The sequence below is a fragment of the Morone saxatilis genome, unplaced genomic scaffold, assembly GCF_004916995.1.
Source record: "Morone saxatilis isolate NCDOM2014 unplaced genomic scaffold, NCSU_SB_2.0 Contig11, whole genome shotgun sequence".
In the NCBI taxonomy this organism is placed as follows: Eukaryota; Metazoa; Chordata; class Actinopteri; family Moronidae; genus Morone; species Morone saxatilis.
In genome coordinates this window covers 14,693,503-14,712,611 of record NW_023339663.1, presented here as the reverse complement: position 1 = coordinate 14,712,611, position 19,109 = coordinate 14,693,503, and the positions used below count along the sequence as shown (strand labels likewise).

General features: G+C 41.9%; 1 protein-coding gene across 3 annotated transcripts in view; it reads left to right on the top strand.

Moving 5' to 3' along the window:
• Positions 1–3,364: 3,364 nt before the first annotated feature.
• The window catches only part of zfhx3 (zinc finger homeobox 3), a 139,544-nt gene continuing 123,799 nt past the window's right edge, over positions 3,365–19,109 (top strand). For all 3 annotated transcript variants that reach the window (XM_035682186.1, XM_035682185.1, XM_035682184.1), the window contains exon 1: positions 3,365–3,714. The gene's annotated coding sequence lies outside the window, so the exon portion shown is untranslated. The remainder of the gene's footprint in view (positions 3,715–19,109) is intronic.

The window sequence follows — 19,109 nt, the reverse complement described above, 5'->3', positions numbered from 1 at the left end:
ATCGATGTATGCCTATTGAGGCTGGCACGTGGACAGTTATCCTTCCCACAGAGAGGTGCAATTGAACGCTGGTAACACAAAAGCTTCAGGACCTCTGGTGTCCAAACCCCCCCCCCCCCTTTTCTCACCCCTTTCAGCGATGCATAGGCCCTGAAAGCACAAGGCCTCCGTACTGGCTCCCTGAGCATGGCTTCTTTTACTTTAAGACACTACACCTAAACCCTCCCAACTCATGGTCACTGATGGAGTAATGTCAATCAGGCCTTTGCATAAATTTGTAAATTGAAGTTTGCATTGTTAGGCTTTAGGCGACTGACTGGCTCACAGCTTCCTCCTACAAGCCTCAAATTACACCAGACTCTTTTATTATCTCGTAGCCCCTTTAACTCCTCTCGCACGTTATTTTCAACCTATTCATTTTTACAATCTCTTCTTCCCGAGAGAGCAGACACGCACAAATCCTCGAGATTCCTGCAGTCTGCCTCTCACACTGCAAAAATGCGAGCTGTTCGACGGGGCGATGCAGTTTTCTTGTTTTTCTGAGAGAGGAATGCTATACAGCAGATGCTACATTGCTTAAAAACAGGTATCAGTGCCTGCCTCGGCTCATGGAAGGCAAGTGCTGAGGAAAAGCCGTGTTACAGCATACCATAGGCTATATTTTAGCAGCAGGGAGAGAGAGAGAGCGATGGAGAGGGGGAGTTGGGTCTTGGTCATATAGGCTACAATATAAGAAGTTTGATTTTCATAGCCTTTTCTAAGGGATATATGCTATTGGATCTGTTGAAACGCCGCGTCCCATGGGGTTTTCATAACCCTTCTAACCTTTAAGTCAAAGGCCTTTGGAAAATATAAAATATAGCCTAGATATTTCATCAGCCATCCTGGCCACCACAACATCACAGGAGGCTGCTTAACATACCAGTTGTGTGCAATCTTAGCAAAATAAAAACAGGTATTTATCTGTGCCATGCATTTCTGTCCAACACACGTCTGCAGAAAAAAATCAAATATCTCTGGCCGTTTTATTATCCCAGTTATGGCTTATCTCTGATACAATATTGTGTAATGGCTACTTGAAGTTCTATAGCATGTTTGGAAAATGTTTGGATTCGACTATATGTGCCATTTAACTATCAAGTCTGTATCGGAATTCACTGTATAGGCGCAGACTTTCAAATCCGTATTGTTTCAATAAACATAGCACGTTATGTGATCAGTGAAAGCTGCTACTTGTATTCAGTGGACCAGGACTCTATATGGAGCTGTTTGCACAGAAAGTGTGCATACTGAGAGTGAGGGATTGTCCATTTCCTCGGAGAATCAACAATAAAATTATCATAACAAAGAGCACTGAGAGACTCAAAGGTTGATTTTTGCAATACAGTCTTTTCATTCGGAGGAAACGAGAGGACATCAGTAACAGAGGCAAAGTGCTTTACGGAGAGATTATTAAGAAAAACAAACGTTAGAGAACCTTAACAAATTTAAGGTAGTATTGATCAGGAAGGCATTTAGAAATTCCTAATCAGAAACGTATCAAAAATGAGACGAGACACTGGGCTTCTGGTCATAATACCACAATATCTATCACTCCAAAGCAAATGTAATGCACACAGGCCGGAGCTGACCAAACGCCTTGATACAACACTTTCAACTTGTCACACATTTATAGTGTCATCATTATTTTAGAGAACCTACACGTATTGACAACGTGTTCCCACCAGTTTCGTAATAGATGTCCCGATAACCTGTTTCCTGATCACCCCATCTGTGCTACAGCCACAAGTCATTCACTGGTGTGCTGGGGAAGAAGTATAAACCTATTTATATTTTCTAAACACCCGCGATACATATTATAAAAATTTAAATAAATTGGCACACCCATATAGGGTACAATGAAGCTTCAACAAGTATCTATTTAAAAAAAAAAAAGCTGAACTTGCTTTGCATACTGTACTAACACAAAGCAAGCCCTCAGGAGGTTCCCAATTTCACTGGAAATTATTTAAACCTTTGTGCTGTGGATACCCTCACGTCATTAAAACAATTAGTTTATTTTATATTACAATAGTGTTATAAAGTATCATCCCGAGTTTTAACTTAGATAGATATTTAGGGCTGACAGTAACTGTAAAAAACGACACGTCTTTCACATCCTCTGCGTCACACTTTCATCTATGTCATATTTTACAAAGCTGAATTTCTCTTTTTAAAATGTAGCTATGGCTCTTAATTTTACTGTTTTATTCAAATGCACACACACTAATGTGTGAGTTGAGGAACACATTGCACTAAGTTTTATTAAAACAGTCCTTAGTCCTCTCTTATCATTCAGCCTACCAGCGTTAAATTGATATTTTAATGCAATATAAACATAAAAACACTAGGAGATTTCCCTAAATGCTGTGTACAGGTTGAATCATGTGGAGTTTATCAAAGTAAAAAAATTGAAGCTTCGCACCAGGGACTATTTAATGCCAACTTCTGTCTGGGAGCCAGTGTTTTTGTTTTTTCTCTTAATGCTTAAAATATATATTTACCAATAAAAATACGTTGTCAGCTCTTATAATAGCCAGGTGCCACTGTACTTACAATAAGCTCTGTTCATTGCAGATTACAATAGTAGCCTACACCGTGGCAGCCTATAACCTATGGTGCTGTTACTGTACAGTTTTGCATACATGTAGAAATCGCTTTAAACATGCTTTGATTTTATTAATTTTTTTTGGCAAGTGTTTGTTTTTAGTTGTTTACAAACGCGACGGTTGTTTGCGTAATTACAAGTATGCTATGCTGAAGAATATCACATTTCCAGTTTAGTCACTACAGCCGCCGTAACTCAGTTATGTATTTCAATAAGTTGTTCAAACGTAGACTATAAACTAAGTGTAGAAAGAGCCCTGTATGCAGCTTAGGACTCGACTAAAATGACAGACTTAGGTTGAAAGAGACAGAGTAAAATAAAGCATGATCGCATGTGTACGTATAGTGGCCAAAGTATGTGCATATCTTTCATTTTAAAAAGCAAAAAAAACGGGACAAAACGTTTCAAAAAGTGAAAAAGAGCGGAGGAAAAGCCGTGCCTGTAGCGTCGGGCTCTGCCCGCTGCGGCTGCCTGCTCCAGTATTAACTTTCACTGTCTTCCGTCTAATCAAACTCTTACTTTGCGCTGTTCTTAATTCCATATTTTCAATTCCTGATCATTACTTTCCTCTTTTTCTACTTGTATCTATCCATCCATCCCTCCCTCCCTCCTCTTTCTCCCTCCCTCCCTCCCTCTCTCTCCCGAGCTCTCTCCTTTGCTGAATCTTATTGATCCAGAAGGCGGCTAATTAGCCCTTCCCTTCGTGCCTGTGTAATGAAGCACATGCGCACTGAATTAATCACAGCCATTTTTTGCAGGAAACTAATTAGCAGGAATAAAGATCCAAAGAGTTTTTTCTTTTCAATCATCAGATCTCACTTTCACCTCTTCCTCGCTCCCTCTAACACAAGACTCATCGCCTGCTTTGCATCCAAATTATTTTTATATTGCCTTTAACAACTAATAGTACCTACTTCGTTTTTTTTACACTCCGCAACAACAATGATCTTTCTTTTGCCACCCTAAGCGCAAACTGACCAAAAGGAGACTGCCTTGATGGGATCTTTAGCTAAATCATCTCAATACTGGATTAAAAAGCGAGGATCACAAAGCGGCAGCGAGAAATTGTAAGTTTCAACTTTGCGTTTGTCTCTTTTCCTCTGTTTCCACGATCCTATTCTTTTCGCTGTAGACTTATCTGAATCTCTTTCCCTATCTGTTCGTAGTTTTACGTGTAGCGGAGCTGGCTATTCTCACATTGTGAGAAATGACTGGCGATCACAAGTTCATTTTCATGCAAGTAGTTTGCTTTTATTCTCGATTTCTTTTTTCTCTCTCTCTCTATTTGTATCGTTACCTGTGTTTACATCAGCGTTCGTCCTCTCCTCCTCATGAATGGAAGATAAGAAATGGGCAAGACAAGCGATCCTTCTCCAAGCAGTTGACCGCAGAAAAACACGGTTTTAAAACAAATATGTGCATTTCGGTGGGATCGGGAAAAGGTATAGAGGGCTTATGGGTGTCGAGAAACGTGTTTTTGAGGCACAGATGCAGTAAGAGAGGGGCTGTGTTGAGCGGACGAAGGGCAGCGGCAGCTCCACACGAGCGCAGCCCAGAAAAGGAGCTCCAAGTCCAGCCTGTGGGTCCGTGTGCGTCCGGGCGAAAGCGAACATCTCTCGCTTTGTTTTTGTTCTAATTTGGACAGATTTGACACTTGCCACATCCAGGGGGGGTTCGGCACCGTCGTATGCTTATAAAATCCTCTTCTGGATAAACACATTTTTGGTTCTTCTCCGACACGTCTCTCTCTCTGTGAAATGTGCAATCCCTCCGCCCTGTCTTTAGTTCCTCTACAGCTACCACTTTTCCCTCTTTACCCCCACTTTGTCCATCTTTTTTCTCTTTTATTTTTCATGGCTGTTTGCTCTCTTTTGAAAAAGCGTTTGTTTTTAAGTGGATTCTCGCTCATTCCCCGACGAAGTCACATGCAAATCGATCGACATGTGTGTGTTGTGCGTGTGCGCGCGAAGAGGTGGGGGGCGGGGGGGGGTAGAGATTGTGTTTTTTGCGAGCGTGTGTGTGCGTGTGTGTTGTGCGAATGTGGTGTGTTGAGGGAAAAACGAAGCCCCGGGTCTCCTTCATGACAAGAGCGGATCAGCAGGACCTTGTACACGGACAGCCTGAGAGTCTGAGCTGCGTTTTCAGAGAGAACCGACATGTGGTTTTAGGGAAAGACACAGGCAGGCTGTATCTGCTGCCTCGAACTACTTGGCTACCGTATCTGACTTTCAAGAGAACATTTTCCTTTTTCTTTTTCTTTTTTCTCTCCCCGAGAAATGCTGACCGGAATGAAAACAAGACATTGCCCTATTAGTCTGACCTTAAGCAGACATAATCATTCCGAAGTTACTGCCGGAAACTTAAAAGTATGGTCCAGGCTAAACCTATAGGTCACTGCATGCATTTAGTAGACGCTTAGCCAGTTAACATTTGTAGGATTTACAGAAAAAAAAAAGTTTAAACTACAAGATATCTTCCACAGACCCAAAAATAGAATAGGCTGAATTCTCGGAGGAAAACACAAAACGAGGCTTGCATAAAAAAAGACAGCCTGTGTGAGCGAGAATGGGCCTTTTCCCCCCAAAAAAATATAGTTTATTACCGCCTATAACCGGCCTGCATTGTTACCAATGTCGCCCAAAAATGGATCTGATCGGAAAAAATAAAAGAGAACGTAAAAGGCAGCTGTTATCTTGACGTTTAGGTGTAACTGCATGCCGAAAATCTCCACAAATATGATCAAAAAATAGCGACTACTTTTCGGATGTAATGGAGCTGCATGCAGCCAGGAAAGGGCTGCGAGAATTTTAAGTCAGTCTTGGATATTTTTCGCGACATACAGACGGGGAAAAAGAAAGAGGATAAAAGAGGTTTTGCAAGCGAGCAGAGGCAAGGATAGGATATGTGTACCATTGGGGGAAACAGAAAGGGGGGGTGATAAGCTCTGTGTGTGTGTGTGGGTGGAGGGGTAGGTCAGACAGCAAGAAACAGGGGGAACAAGGGTCATGGAGTGAGTGCAGAGATAAAAAAGAAAGAGAGGAAACCCCCGCGCAAACAGCCGAGGGATGATGGGGGAGAGAGTGGGTCTGGCTGGGGGAGAAAAGGGTGACGGAAGTTGCTGATATGTTTTGGGGAGCCAAACAAAGCACTTGTGGTTGTCAGCATCTGCAGGATTAAGACTTTGACTTTAGTTTAGGATGGGAGAGACAAAAATAGACTGGTAACAGGTTTGATAAAACAAAACGTTAAGGCTGTCAGGCAGAGAGAGAAAGGAAGAAAAAAAAAACCGTGGGGCTGAGGGTGGGAGTATTGAGGGGGTTGGGTGGAAGGGGTCAGATAGCCATGGGCCATAGAGGAGGAATCAGGGGAAGAGGTCAGATAAACAGATCCCTACCTTTCAGACTGGAGAGGAGCAAAGAGGAAAGAGATTAGCAGTGGGAGAAAGAGGGGAAACTGGCATTCTTGCTGATTATTTAAAATCTGTGATAATATTCATATTTAGCTCCTTCCTCTTTTTGTTTTGTTATATAGTTCTCTACTCCAGTATTTTTGTGTGTGTCTGCAACAGTAAATTGTGTGTGTTTTTAGATTCCACTGATTAGAAGCTCAAAGGTGTTATAGTGTATAAGGCAGGTAGCTGCTGTGCCAAAACTCGAGTGATCTCCCTTCCTCCCTTGTCTGACAGTAACACTCCTCTCCTCTTCCTCCTCCCTCTCTCTCCGTCTTCTGTTACAAAACAAAGACAGCAGAAATGTTTACTGTCATCTCACCTGTCTGATTTTCCTGTCTTGTCTCATTGTCATATTTATGTTTAATTATAACAATTCCTGCCAAAGGTATAGGAATGTCATTGGCTTTATTTCTATGTATTCTATTTCAAATATGTGTTTGTCAGGTGTTGTTTGGTGTAGCTAACTGTATTATCTCATGCTCATCCCTGAGTGTGGTACTGGAAGTATTGCGTTCATGAGAACTGTGAGCTGTTAAAGTGCCACCAGAGTGATGTTTTTACCACACATTGTTTTTGAAAAATAACTGAAAACTGAAAAATTTAATTCTGAAGTAATTGCTTGTTGTCAGAGCTCTTTCTTTCCTTTTTCTTAATATGTTTATCAAGGCTAGATTTTCATATTGTTTTTTATTGTTAAAAAAAAACATATTTATCTGAATTGAAACACATAGGTTAGTTTATTTACCACAAGGAAAAAATAGGAGAATAGTATGTCACACTGTCAAGAATAAATGAAAAATATTTCACACATCTGATTATTCAAATTAATTTCATTAGAATTTGCCTTAATATATTTGGAATTGCTTCCATATATTTTTGTGTCATCAGGCATCTGTTTCAAACTGTTACATACATGGTGACACAAAAAATATACTAAATTGTAAACATGTTATTTTAATGTGTTAGACATATGACAAAATTCTTTATCTGTTAAAATCAAAATTATTTAAAAAAAAAAGCACCTTTGTTTATTTGTGATGGTTGTGCTCTACATTTAGTGACTGAACATGATTCCAGTCATATGATTAATCATCTAAGTGCATATGGTAGAATTGCTCCCAGTGTGATGTTTCTGTTGTGATTGTTATTCATATCATGAAGAAAATATTTGGTGTGGTAAAGCTGTGATGTGATGACAGTTGTTACTGTGGAGATGTGCAGTTGCTGCTGATCCTACACAACAACAAAACGGTTGTCCACTGTTTGTACTTAGTCCCCCCTCTATTACCATATTCAATGACAGGTATATTCAGATGTCATTCGACTGTATGGACAGGAATAGCACTTCCAGTTGGGGAAATGAGATAAAGGGAGTAGCAGTCGTCATGGATAGGCTCGTTTCATGGTTTGGGGGTAACACAGAGAAATGGGAGACAGCGCCTCTGGCTGTCATAACCCTTTCTCCTCCTCTCACTGTGCCTCTCTCTCTCTCTCGTCAGTTTCTCTCTCCATCTCTCTCTTCTTCTCGTCTCTCGTCTCATCTCTCTCTCCCCCTCTCTCTTTCCATCTCATTCTCAATGTGTCTCTGCATATCTCCCTCCTTAACTCCCACCTTTCCGTGCTCGGGCACTGGCACCGGCACAGAGGGGGAGCTAACTGTCATGTCCTCAGTCGGAGAGAGCCCTCTTTGGGTTGCCAGTAGGCTTAGGCCATACATGGAAGATTTAACATGCTTTAGTCTATGCACACAAAACACAAAAAATCAACCTAGTTATGCTCTCCTAAGCAAAATATAGAATGATTTTCTGTCTTCTGTAAATGGAATTTATTAAAGAAATTATTATTGTTTATATTGTATTTTAATAAATGGTAATCAGTCCATTAAAATTTATTCCTTTTATTGTGTACCGTTTGCTCTATTCGAGGCAGAGCATTATAAATGCGAATAGGTCTACCTTTGTGTGGATGCCTCTTCACTGAAATCAGGAAATCAGAAAGAATGTGTCTGTCTCAGCCATTAGCTGTATGGACATGTGTAGATGAGGGTAGTCGACAGATGATGGCTTTGAGTCTGACGTGTGGTTTTGAATATGCAAGGTCGTGCAGCAAGGACCCGTTCTTCCAGTTGTCCTGCAGCCGAGGCCAGTGTACTTGCCATGCTATTATAAAGGAGCAGGCGGGGGGCGGGATCTCGGCTCTGTACAGGGGTGAGCGAGAAAGTGGGAAGGGAGAGTGGAAGAGATGACTGTCATGCTCAGGTGTGTGTGTGTGTGTGGGTGTGAGTGTGTGTGTGCTTTTGGTGTGCATGAATGCTGAACCTGATCCTTAATCCCAGCAGCCCTGAGTGTCCAAAAGGACTCCTTTTTATCCACAGAAAGCACCCATTTTCTCTAAAATTCCCCTCTCTGTCTTCATTTGAGCTTTTCTTCTTCTTCAGTGTCACCCTTTTATCTTATTTGAAGTGAAGTTGGCAGGGATTTTTGTGGTTTGCTTTTTCACAATATATTATCGTGTTAACAATCTCGGTTAAATCATTGTGGTAGACTAGATTTATGTCTGAGAAAATGCGCATGTGTCTGCATGTGTGTGCGAACAGCCGTACTCTGATTTGTGTGTATACTGGCATTATGAAAATCAAATTTCTTTTGAATGTGCCACGTCAAGGCCTTGTTATGATAGACGTTTGTGTTTATAGTCATTATTTTTTTATTAATTTTGAACTGTTTCCAAAAATCTAAACCAGTTTTCAAATTCAGACAAATCACATCAGACCTATGCTGTGATAATACAACATTGCTCTGATTATCCAGCAGTTATACAGAGAATTGAGATACGGAGAAAGAAAAAATATATATTTTCCATTCAGTAATATGTGTAAAAGGAAAAGTATGGGTTCTATTTTGACGTTCTCTCCTCTCTGAAGGAAATTCTCAAGCTGTGATAGAATAGAGCACAATAATATGTAATGCAAATTTGTATTCCATTTCTAACAACAAATAAATGCTGTTGTAGTCGTGGAACAGGGGTTATAATATGTGTGTATGGCTCTGGGTCCTTGACTAGAATTTCAATATTGCTTCTGTAATAAATGTACAATATCAGTTTTGTAGCAAACAAGACTGTTTGTTAGATAGCAGCGTGGTAACATTGATAAAGACTGTTGTATTTCTAGGTTCTGTCGACTGTGAATCGAGGACCTGTGTGATGCATGCCTGTCCTGGGCTGGCAGTATCGGAAAAGCTGAGTGTGTGTGTGTATGTGTTAGTGTTTGTGTAACATAGCGGCTACAACTGACTGTGTATATATCCTATTTGGGGCAGCAGCAGCTAGCTCTAGTGTTCAGAGATGGGAGAAACAACGGTTTCGTGTCTGTATAGGCTACATATGCCTACACGCGGGCAAGGCAGGGATGACAGGGACCATTCCAAGGGCTGCAAAATTGAACCTAGCTGCACTCCAGCCCCCCATAAGCCCCTCTCTTGGACCCTGGAGGCCAGCATTCCACCCTCCGCACTGGCGCTTATCATCACAAAGGACAGAATGCATAAAACATGGAGGACGCTTAGACAGAGGCGGCCCAGGTCGCCTTTCTCTCCCCACACTGAGCCCTGGAACAATACATGGGCCCCTCTGGCCTATGACTCTGACGACACACACGCCGTCTTTTTATCCTCCCCTATTTCTTTGTCATCCTCTTCCTCTTCCTCTATGTTACTGTGCTCCGTGGAGTGATAACTGCCCTTGCATTGTTTATCTGTGTCTGTGAAATCTGCATTGTGTAGCTGAAATGTAAGTGTGTGTGTATGTGTGTGTGTGTCACAAAGAGAGAGAGTGTGAGAGTGTGTGACAGGTTTAAAATATTGACACTTGCATAGCTCCTGCCTCCATATTATTTATTGCATTACATATTTTAACCTAACATTTAATATAATTCAAATTTAAAAAACATTGTGTACTCACCATTTGCAGTTAAAATAATTTTATTCATATGAAGAAATTACATTTCATACAATAGAGGACATGTGTCAGTGTAGTCAGGTGATGTGTTTCCAACTTTTAGCGTGTCATTTTTCCTCGTCACTAATTTACAGCCAGGTCACCAGACGATGCAACATCACGGCTTGTATTAACACGAAACACGTTGCGTGTGTTTGTATAATCACGCTGTCATCTTCTCAGCTTTTCTATCGGTCAGTGGGCTGGGGCTGGTTTTAAAGGCCAGATAGAGTTATGTGAAAGTGATATGAACATTATACAGCTATAGACTCCATAACTCCTTTTCTCTATGCCACTCATTCTCCTCTGCTACTCCCAAGACATGCTTGGTACTAACAATTGTGCAGACAGATAGATAACAGATTGACAGATCGATTGTGTTTGACAGTACATTTTGTTGCTTTTTACAGTTGCATATGTGCATTGTTTTTTTTTCCAAATATGACAATATTTTATTTCTGTCTTCAAATTGCAGTTAAAGCTCATCTTTTGTTTCAAATTTAGGTCATACTGATTTCAATTTCCTTCCGATGTACGCACAGCGTCCACTCCACTCTAACTGTGACAACGAGTAGATATGTGTGCCTGAGAAGGTTTTAGTCTGTATCTGTCTATACGTGTGTATGATAGCTGGGCTGCAGGAATGTACTGCTAGCATGTGCTGGACCCCAGCAGGTCTATGGCACTTCCTCTCTGTGTACCTCACAGCTTATCCTCCTCAGGATTATAGAGAGAAGAAAAGAAAAGAGCGATGGCAGGAGCACCCTTTCCCTCTCACACCCTCGTCCCCATTTTTACAATTCACACACTCACAAAAAAAATCTCAACAAAAAGTGTAATTCACTTGCAAATGTGTAGTAGCCTGTCCATGTTCCCAGTGGAGGAGAGAGAGCGAGAGAGAGAGAGGGAAGAGAGAAGGAGAGGGAGGGGCAGAGATGGAAAGACATAGAGAGCAGACTGCAGTGTAATTCAGTGTGAGACAGGGCTGAGGTGAAGCTACCGGCTGCTTCTTCCTGGTCAGCAAAAGCAGCCGACATCTGCCTATTGATAGATTCTTATAGGGTCCGTGTGCATGTATTGTTTTTACTGTGTAGCTCACAAAATGTGTGCGTGAGCTGTTGTCATACAGTAGGTATATAGTAGGTATATAAGTTGCGACTTGCCATTTGTCATTCCCCTTGCTTCTCCTGAGGTGGTTGTTCGCTTAGTGCCCCAGGCGACTGATCTGCCAGTAGTGAAGGGGTTAAGAAGCAGGGATAGCCCTCTTTTGTCTCTGCGGCCCTCTTTGCCATTGTTGTGGTGGAATTGAGCTCGGTGCACCTCACTTGACCACAGCAAAGCAATAAAATGGCCTCTAAGTGCTGTAGCCTCCGTAGTTCTCTGATGTCAGCTCTCCTCGAGCTTCTGCCGTTATATTTTCTTTTTTTCTACTAACACATGGGTATCTCTCTGTGTGCAGTGTACAGTATGTGTGCACATTGTTATTTTGTTATAATCACCCATTTTCATTACTCATGCAGAGCTTGCCTTTTTATTATTTACTTATGTGAGATTAAGCTCACATCTTTTTTTTTTCTTTTTGGTTGGTAAGTGCATGTTAATCACATACTAAACTCCTATAATTAGTATTATTAAAGTAGTAAATAGTATTATCAATAGTATTATATTGAGTATTTTAGTGCATTTTGACCTGTGTTAGTGTTTTGTATACAGACACAAAATACATATGATCGGAATATATAATATTAGAATAAAGACAGTGAAGGACCTATTAGCACTTACAGTGTTAGAAGTGACTGAGAAAGTGCTAACTGTTCTCAAAAAAAACACAATCTATATATACACATTTTATATTTTTAATGATCTATTAGAATTATTTTAAGCATTTATTAGAGCTTTACATTCAGCAGAATGGTAATGGTATTCTTTTTTTGTTATGCTCTGTGAGCGTGTGTCCGCCTCTGTGAATGCCAGTAAATATTTAGGCCGATCTGACCACCTGGTAGTCATTATCAAATCGAACAAAGAAGAAGAAGCAACGCTGTCATCGCTGCTGAATGAATGATATTAGATACCCTGGTTCTGAAGCCATGCACTGTTATAATATTTGCAGTTTTTCTCAGTTGTATTACTAGCAATAATGATACAAATACTGTGCATGATCATTTTATTTTTCAGTTTGAGAATGTACTGTTATAATGCATAGTCTTGGTGGTATTGTGTTTTGATTGCACAGATGATTGTTTATAGCAGAGTCCCACCTCTGCAGACATTGTAATTAAAAAGAAGATATACTGCATGTGCGTCTGTCACCATCCCATTTCATCTCGTCAAATAAGCATCTAGCTGTTGCGGTGAGCATGTCAGTGGATTTATGAAAGATTTCTGATTGGCTGAATCGTAATTGGCACTGTCCCGAGTGTAAACCATTTATGCCAGGTGTCATACAGACTGCATTAAATGTTACACCAAACTGCAATTTAACCAACATTTCCTCAAAGCCACAATATTACACCTCTACATTATTCTGAAGGGTGTCTCTGTCTTATGTGCCTCACCCTTCTCCTCTCCTCTCTCCACCTGCCCTCCTCCTGAAAACATGTGTGGTTTCCTCTTTGGGTCTCACTGTACCTAAAACAAATGCTCTTTCTCATTTTTCCTGTGTTAAATGAACAAACATAAGGACCCCGGTGCCTCATAATAAATTGATTAGAGAGAAGCAGACTCCCACACAGCAATACCGAAAACTAGAGATGTGCAGTGTGCGTGTGTGTTTAGCCTGAGGAGGAGGAGACATACTCTCTGTTTCTCCCTAACACACATACACCAACACAGTGACTAAAAATGTATATTTATCCAGTTTTAATGGCAGTACTTGTCTGCTGGTCCACATGTGGTGCCCACCTCTCTGGCAGGGTATGCTCTGACCGATGTTTTGCGGCCAGTGGCTGATGTCTCATGACAGCGACAGTGCCGTGGCGTTTCCATATTCGACACGGAGCCCTCTGTGACTGTTTGGTTTTCATTCTGACGTTCAGTGCCACAGAGCAGAGATTTGGTCTAGGCTGGGGGGGGTGTGGCAGGTCCCATGGGGATGACACAGGGCTAGACGGCCGTGACAGACTGGTGACCTCGGCTTTGTGACGTCATTTGCCTCGTCTGGTCACCATGGCATTCATTTTCCCTACTGTTTAATGAATGAATATAGGGGGCCCAGGCTACTTTATGCAGCAATTGGTGGTGTTCTGGTGAAATCTCAGTCCCCAAATACAAACAGAAAAAAGCATTATACCATTGTCTAATAATGGCTTTAGTCTAAAACATCCCATCTTCCCATCATCTGCTGGGTGTCAAGTCTGCCACACTCTAGTGTAGGTTTAATTAAAAGTGACATTTTCTTCTATTTTTTTTATGTAGGGTGGAACATTTGACTTTTTCTGTTTTACTCAGGTGGTAACAAATGGCAAGCGAGCATTGTTGTGTGAAACAGTAAAACAAAACACACCCTGACCACATATAGGAAGTCAGCCTGAGGTAAGAGCTAGGCTCAAAACGGATACTGACTGTTACAACAGTTTTTCTCCACCTTACATGCCAAGTGCCAATTCTTTGACACGAAATGCTCTGCTTTTCCTCTCGTCTACTTTTTTACTCTCCATCAGAGCAATGTTTAAGCACTTTCCCCCCAGATGCATTCTAAATAACATGCATTTGACAGAAATAAAAGAAATTGCTTCATAGATTAGGTATGATTTTGGCATCCTCTCCTCTGTAGATCCAGCATTGTCCCTGCAACTCAGGCAAGGTGTGTATCTGTGTCAGGAGGAGGTTGGCTGTAAAATAGGCTCCTCTTATTGCCTGCTTTTTGTTGGAGCCAGGTGTTTCCTCGTGTTGGATCATGCCCTGATGGGGAACAACAGGCTGCATGGCAGGTGAGAACCAGGTTATTAATGCTAGCGGATAGCTTTTCATTCTGTGGTCTTCCTGTGCCACGAGCAAAAGCTCAGAAAACTCTTGCAAGGAGAGTAGACCAGTAAAATTGCACTCTGGGCTGAGGATTAACACAGGAAGTAGCCCTTGTATGGTGCAGGGGCTCTGTGGATATACTCGTTCCCTCCTAGCAGCACCAGGAGCAGCACAAGTGTGTAGATGACACAGCCTTTGTTTACACTGTAGAGAATATGGGTTTGGAGGAAGGAGAGAAAAGAGAGAGGCGCTGGTCAGGCCAGGGGGGAGGAAGGAGGGCACAGACACCAGTCTCATCACTTCCTTCCTTTCTATAGTTTTGTTGTTTTTTTTTTTGCTTTTTTTTTCATGAATCGCCATTGTCAAAACAACAGAAGACAAAAGAGGAAGTGTAGAACTGAGGCATAGTTCCCAAGAAAAAACAGTTTGTATAACAATAATGGATGAAATTTTTAGAAAGTGTAGAAAATAAAAGAGATAGAATGTTTGCTATTTACTGTTGTTAAACTTTGTGTAGATGTATTCTGTCTCTGTCTCTAATCTACCAGCTTGGTCTACCCTGTGAGAGCTGCACTGCCAGACAGTGTACATTAAACAAGCCTGTGTCTTGACCCTGATCAAGACAGAACACTCATTTCTCACACTCTGCAGACCCCTGGCTTCCTCGGGATAGCTCTGTGTGTGTGTTCCTGCACATGTGCTCGTTTATGGATATACTGTATCTATGTATGAGTTCTTTCCTGTCTTTCACATAGCATTTATATATGACAAAACAGCAGACACCTGCACCCTCAGTTCTGTGGTCACGTTAAAATGTACTTTCACATGACAGATGGCTGTGTGGGCCTTCAACAGGAAGCCTGGCTACACTGTTTCACAATCTCTCTAGAAACAAGAACTGAGTACCCGCACTATGGTGCGCTGTCCGCATTTTGTGTAATGGATGCCAGCTTGTCTGTAGTGGGTACAAGGCGAAGGGAGGGGGTACCCCGACATAAGTGGACCCCTGAGACCTCCTGGAGGGGTAGAGGTGTGGCGAACGTCTGTTTTGGGCATGGCTTGTGTCAGCGTGTTTAGCGTTTGCCTCTGAGGGCATTTATATGCAAATGCTAAACAACCTATTGGGGTGGCTAATTACAGCAGGGCCTTTGTGTGTGCCAGGCAGTGAGAAGCAGGGAGTTTCTAGCACGCCAGGCCTGGACTTCCCCTGCTTGTTTACTCATTGTCTTTCCTTATTACCCCCTCATTGACACTCCCCTTTTGTGTGGCTCTGCCGTTTGCCTGCATGCTGGCTCCTCCCCTTGTGGTGCTGGAGTTAATGTAGTAGATTAAAGAGGCAGCACTCTGGCCCTGTTTACTTCCTCTTTCATCTGGTGGCCCAGCTTTGTTTTACTCTGTAGCCATCCCTCCTGTAGCTTTTGTCTAGCCTCCACCCATTCAGGAAGGATTCAGCCTCATAGTACTCTCTCTCTCTCTCCTACAACTAATGCTCAGCTAATTACTTTGGGTGATAAAAATGCATTTAGGTCAGGTTCTAATGCAATGCAAATTTATGAGCAGGCAGAAGCAAATATTAACTTGTAGAGTCACTGATAGTCATTGGCTGGGGACAAAGGTACACCTCCCTTAACTGTCAAATATGATGGTTTTTATGTGCTTTTGGTGTTGCTGCCTGTTTTTTTTCCCCTTTGTTTTCAGGGATCTAAGCCCAATGACAGCATGATACAATGGAAATATTATAAACTCTATAGGATATCTATCAGAATATATCCTGGTGGAAACCTGTATAAAGACATGCCTGCTGTTAGATAAAATTATAGTGCAGTGAAGCCCACATACTAAGGTTATTTGTTAAAGCTATAGTCTAAAATGTGAATTGAACAGTTTCTTATCCTCTTCCTGTTGTTAGCAATTATATTATTTGTAGTAATGAAACCCCAACCAAGCCCTTGTGTTAAAAGGTGTGTACAGAGAAGAATATTATGAAAATTGTGTGAAAAAGTGCACAATCTCAAATAAATGAGTAAAACTATTTTATGTGTGTGTAAGCAATTTGTGTTTGTGACCTCACGGCATCATCTGGTCATGTGATCAAGGGGTTTGGTCAGCGACAGCCTGGGAAACTGGATTAGTTGTAGTTTTTATACTGTTTTTGCCTCAGTAGATGATTTGGTCTAATTCTGCTTTTATTCCATGTCCACCAAAAATCAACTGCAGCAATACCTCTTTTATTATACAGAGTTAGTGTTCCTGAACACGTGTGTGTGTGTGTGTGTGTGTGTTAGTTCAGTATGTCTTATTATCAACTTGTCTCCTCTATATTCTAAAATCTCTGCTGAATACACAACCATATCAAACTGGCCCTGCTGCATTCCTGTGAAATTATTTGCCTTGTGCTAAAACAAAGAAAGAGGAAGAGAGCAAAAGCCCTGGTTTAGTGTTGCCTCTCACTTCATTTTACCACTTAAGTTTCACCGTTTGTTCCAATTACACCCCCACTTTCATGTGTTCCCCCTCTGACATACACATACTCGTACATACATACGCATGGGGAGACTTGGCAGGCCAAGGAAGCCAAGCTGGATCAAAGGCAGTGTGTGAGGGAGCCAGGGCACCTCGTAGAAAACAGCTGCCCCTTGCTGTCTCTGCCTCTCACCCCAGCCTGACAGCAGCCAGAAATATGAGGCCTCTCCAGACCTCTGTCCTGGGAAAAAAAAAGGACAGGACAGCACACATACACTCAGAAACGCTTTTGTCTCTCCTCGCTCTCCCTCGCTCACCCAGACATACAAAGAAGAAAGAAAGCCGTTTGTCTATGCTCATTCACTCATTCAGCCACAAATAGAAATCTTCGTTTCACATATACACTCCCTCTGCCAACCTCACAAAACCATTAAATTATCACATGCTTGATTTCTCTTTATTGTCTGTTTGTTAAACTCTTTCATTAGCTGTTTTAGTCAATTTGGCGCAATTTGTCTGTCAATCTTACTCTGCGTTTGCTTTTCTCTCCACTTCTCTCCTGCCCTCAACATTGTGCCGGCTCTTTCTGTCAGCTTGGCCTTCCTCAACACTGTCTGAGGGTGCTTTTTCTTTTATACTCTTGTCTCCACCTTTCCTCGCCACATGTCTGGGATTTCTCTCCCTCTGCTCTGCTTCTCCGGCGTGTTCAAACTCTGACAGAGTTGAGAAAGGCATTCAGCTCCCTAATCCGGGCTCCCTCTATCAGGAATGCTAATACGTGTGATTGTGTGACCCGCTGAAGCCCGGCAACATCTGCAGAAGCCTATGGCGCGCCCCCTCCCTCCCACACCCACCCTGCCCCCTGCCTTTGAGCGTTCACTCGCTGCCATTATTTCATTGTTTCACTTCACGCCTGTGACTGGGCAGTGCAGTTAACCCTCTGCTGCTCAGGGCAGGCTAGCTGCAGTCCTGCACCCAGGGCCAGAGGGGCACTGAGGAGGGGTGTATGAGTTTGGGACAGCCCTTTCCCAGGACAGGCCTCTCTGCCTGCCCATCTGGACCCCTACACACAGCTCTACCCCCTCACACTGTTTACTTATGCATTCCACTACTAGTCAGTGTGCATTTGTGTGTTCATATAGTTTAAAAGTGTGGTCACTTGTAAGTTAAGGCATAATTGCAGGAATTACCATCTGTTTTTCACTGTTTGACATTTCTACATGAGTAGCCTTTGCTTTCTCAGGGACATCAGAAAAAGGATTCTTACTCTTGATAGGATACGATCTGAAGGGATGGCGGTGTTAGCCAATGAAAAACCTGTTAATACATTTTCACCCACCCCTTTGCCAGGTATTGGAATTGAAAGAAATTATTGTTGGGAAAGTGTCTGTTTTCAGTAAGATGAATTACTGGTAAAGCACAACTGTCAAAGTGAATCTGTGTCAGGCTGGAGTGCCTGTGATTGAATTACCCTTCTCCTTAGTCCTGCCTGTACCCCTGCATATGTATTCAAGCTACACCATAGACAAGCAAAATAGTAGATTGGATTTCTGTGTGCTTCATTCACATCCTAACATTAAGCTATCCTATCTTTAAGATTGCTAGACCTGTCAGAATCCAGTGCATGTAATCTGTTTTTGCTGGACTCCAATACAAAAGTGTAGCCTATATATATCCCATGCACATTGTAGTTTCAGGCCATCAGCTCTAAGATGAGCTCCTTATGTTCATGTTCAGGTGTTAGGTATCCCTTGTTCAGGTGTTAGCAGTCATTTATTAATGGACATATTGAGCTTCCACTTTTTGTAGCCGTGTTCCACTCATTTTACCTGAAAATAATTTTAACACGTGCAGCAGCCCACACAGAATCAGAGTGTCTAATTGTCTGTTTGTTTCCTGCCTCAAAGGTAGATATGTCCTTTCAAACTTGTTTCAAAAGCATTACAGAAATTCCACAGACCTAGTCTGAGAGCAGCTACACAAATAGGTAGTCAGGTTTGTACCCAGCTGCAATGTCTGTGGTAACCACTAGGGATCCACATTCAGTGACCATATATCCCTGGTCCTGGGAAATACACACACACACACCCACACACACACCACACACCGACACACACACACACACAAATTCTGTTAATGTTGGAACAATGATTTTGTCCGAAAACATGATTAATCATTACATTTTTGCAAAGCCGGGGCAGTGTTACCATGGGGACATAACGTAATCCATGCTGCTTTGCATATCAACAGAAAAGTTTACAATTGCACTACAACTCTGGGTGCTGTCTAGAGCCGCTATAGGCCAGAGTAGCTTTAAAGAGAGATCCATTCTTTTGGGATCTCTTCCTCTGACCTCTGTTGTTCAGCTCAACAGGCAGTTTGTAGTGCACAGATTATTGGCTAATTCAGGATGAATAAAAGTTTTGATGATTTCCTGCATTCTCTTGCTGCTGAAAAGTTGTTTTCCACAGATTTTATGATATTATGAGTTTTCTCACTGTTCTAACTGGCTCTTTAAAAAAGTTAAATTTTTTTGAAATCTGCATTCTAGATATATTAAACGATATTCTAAATAGTTTCTCTGTG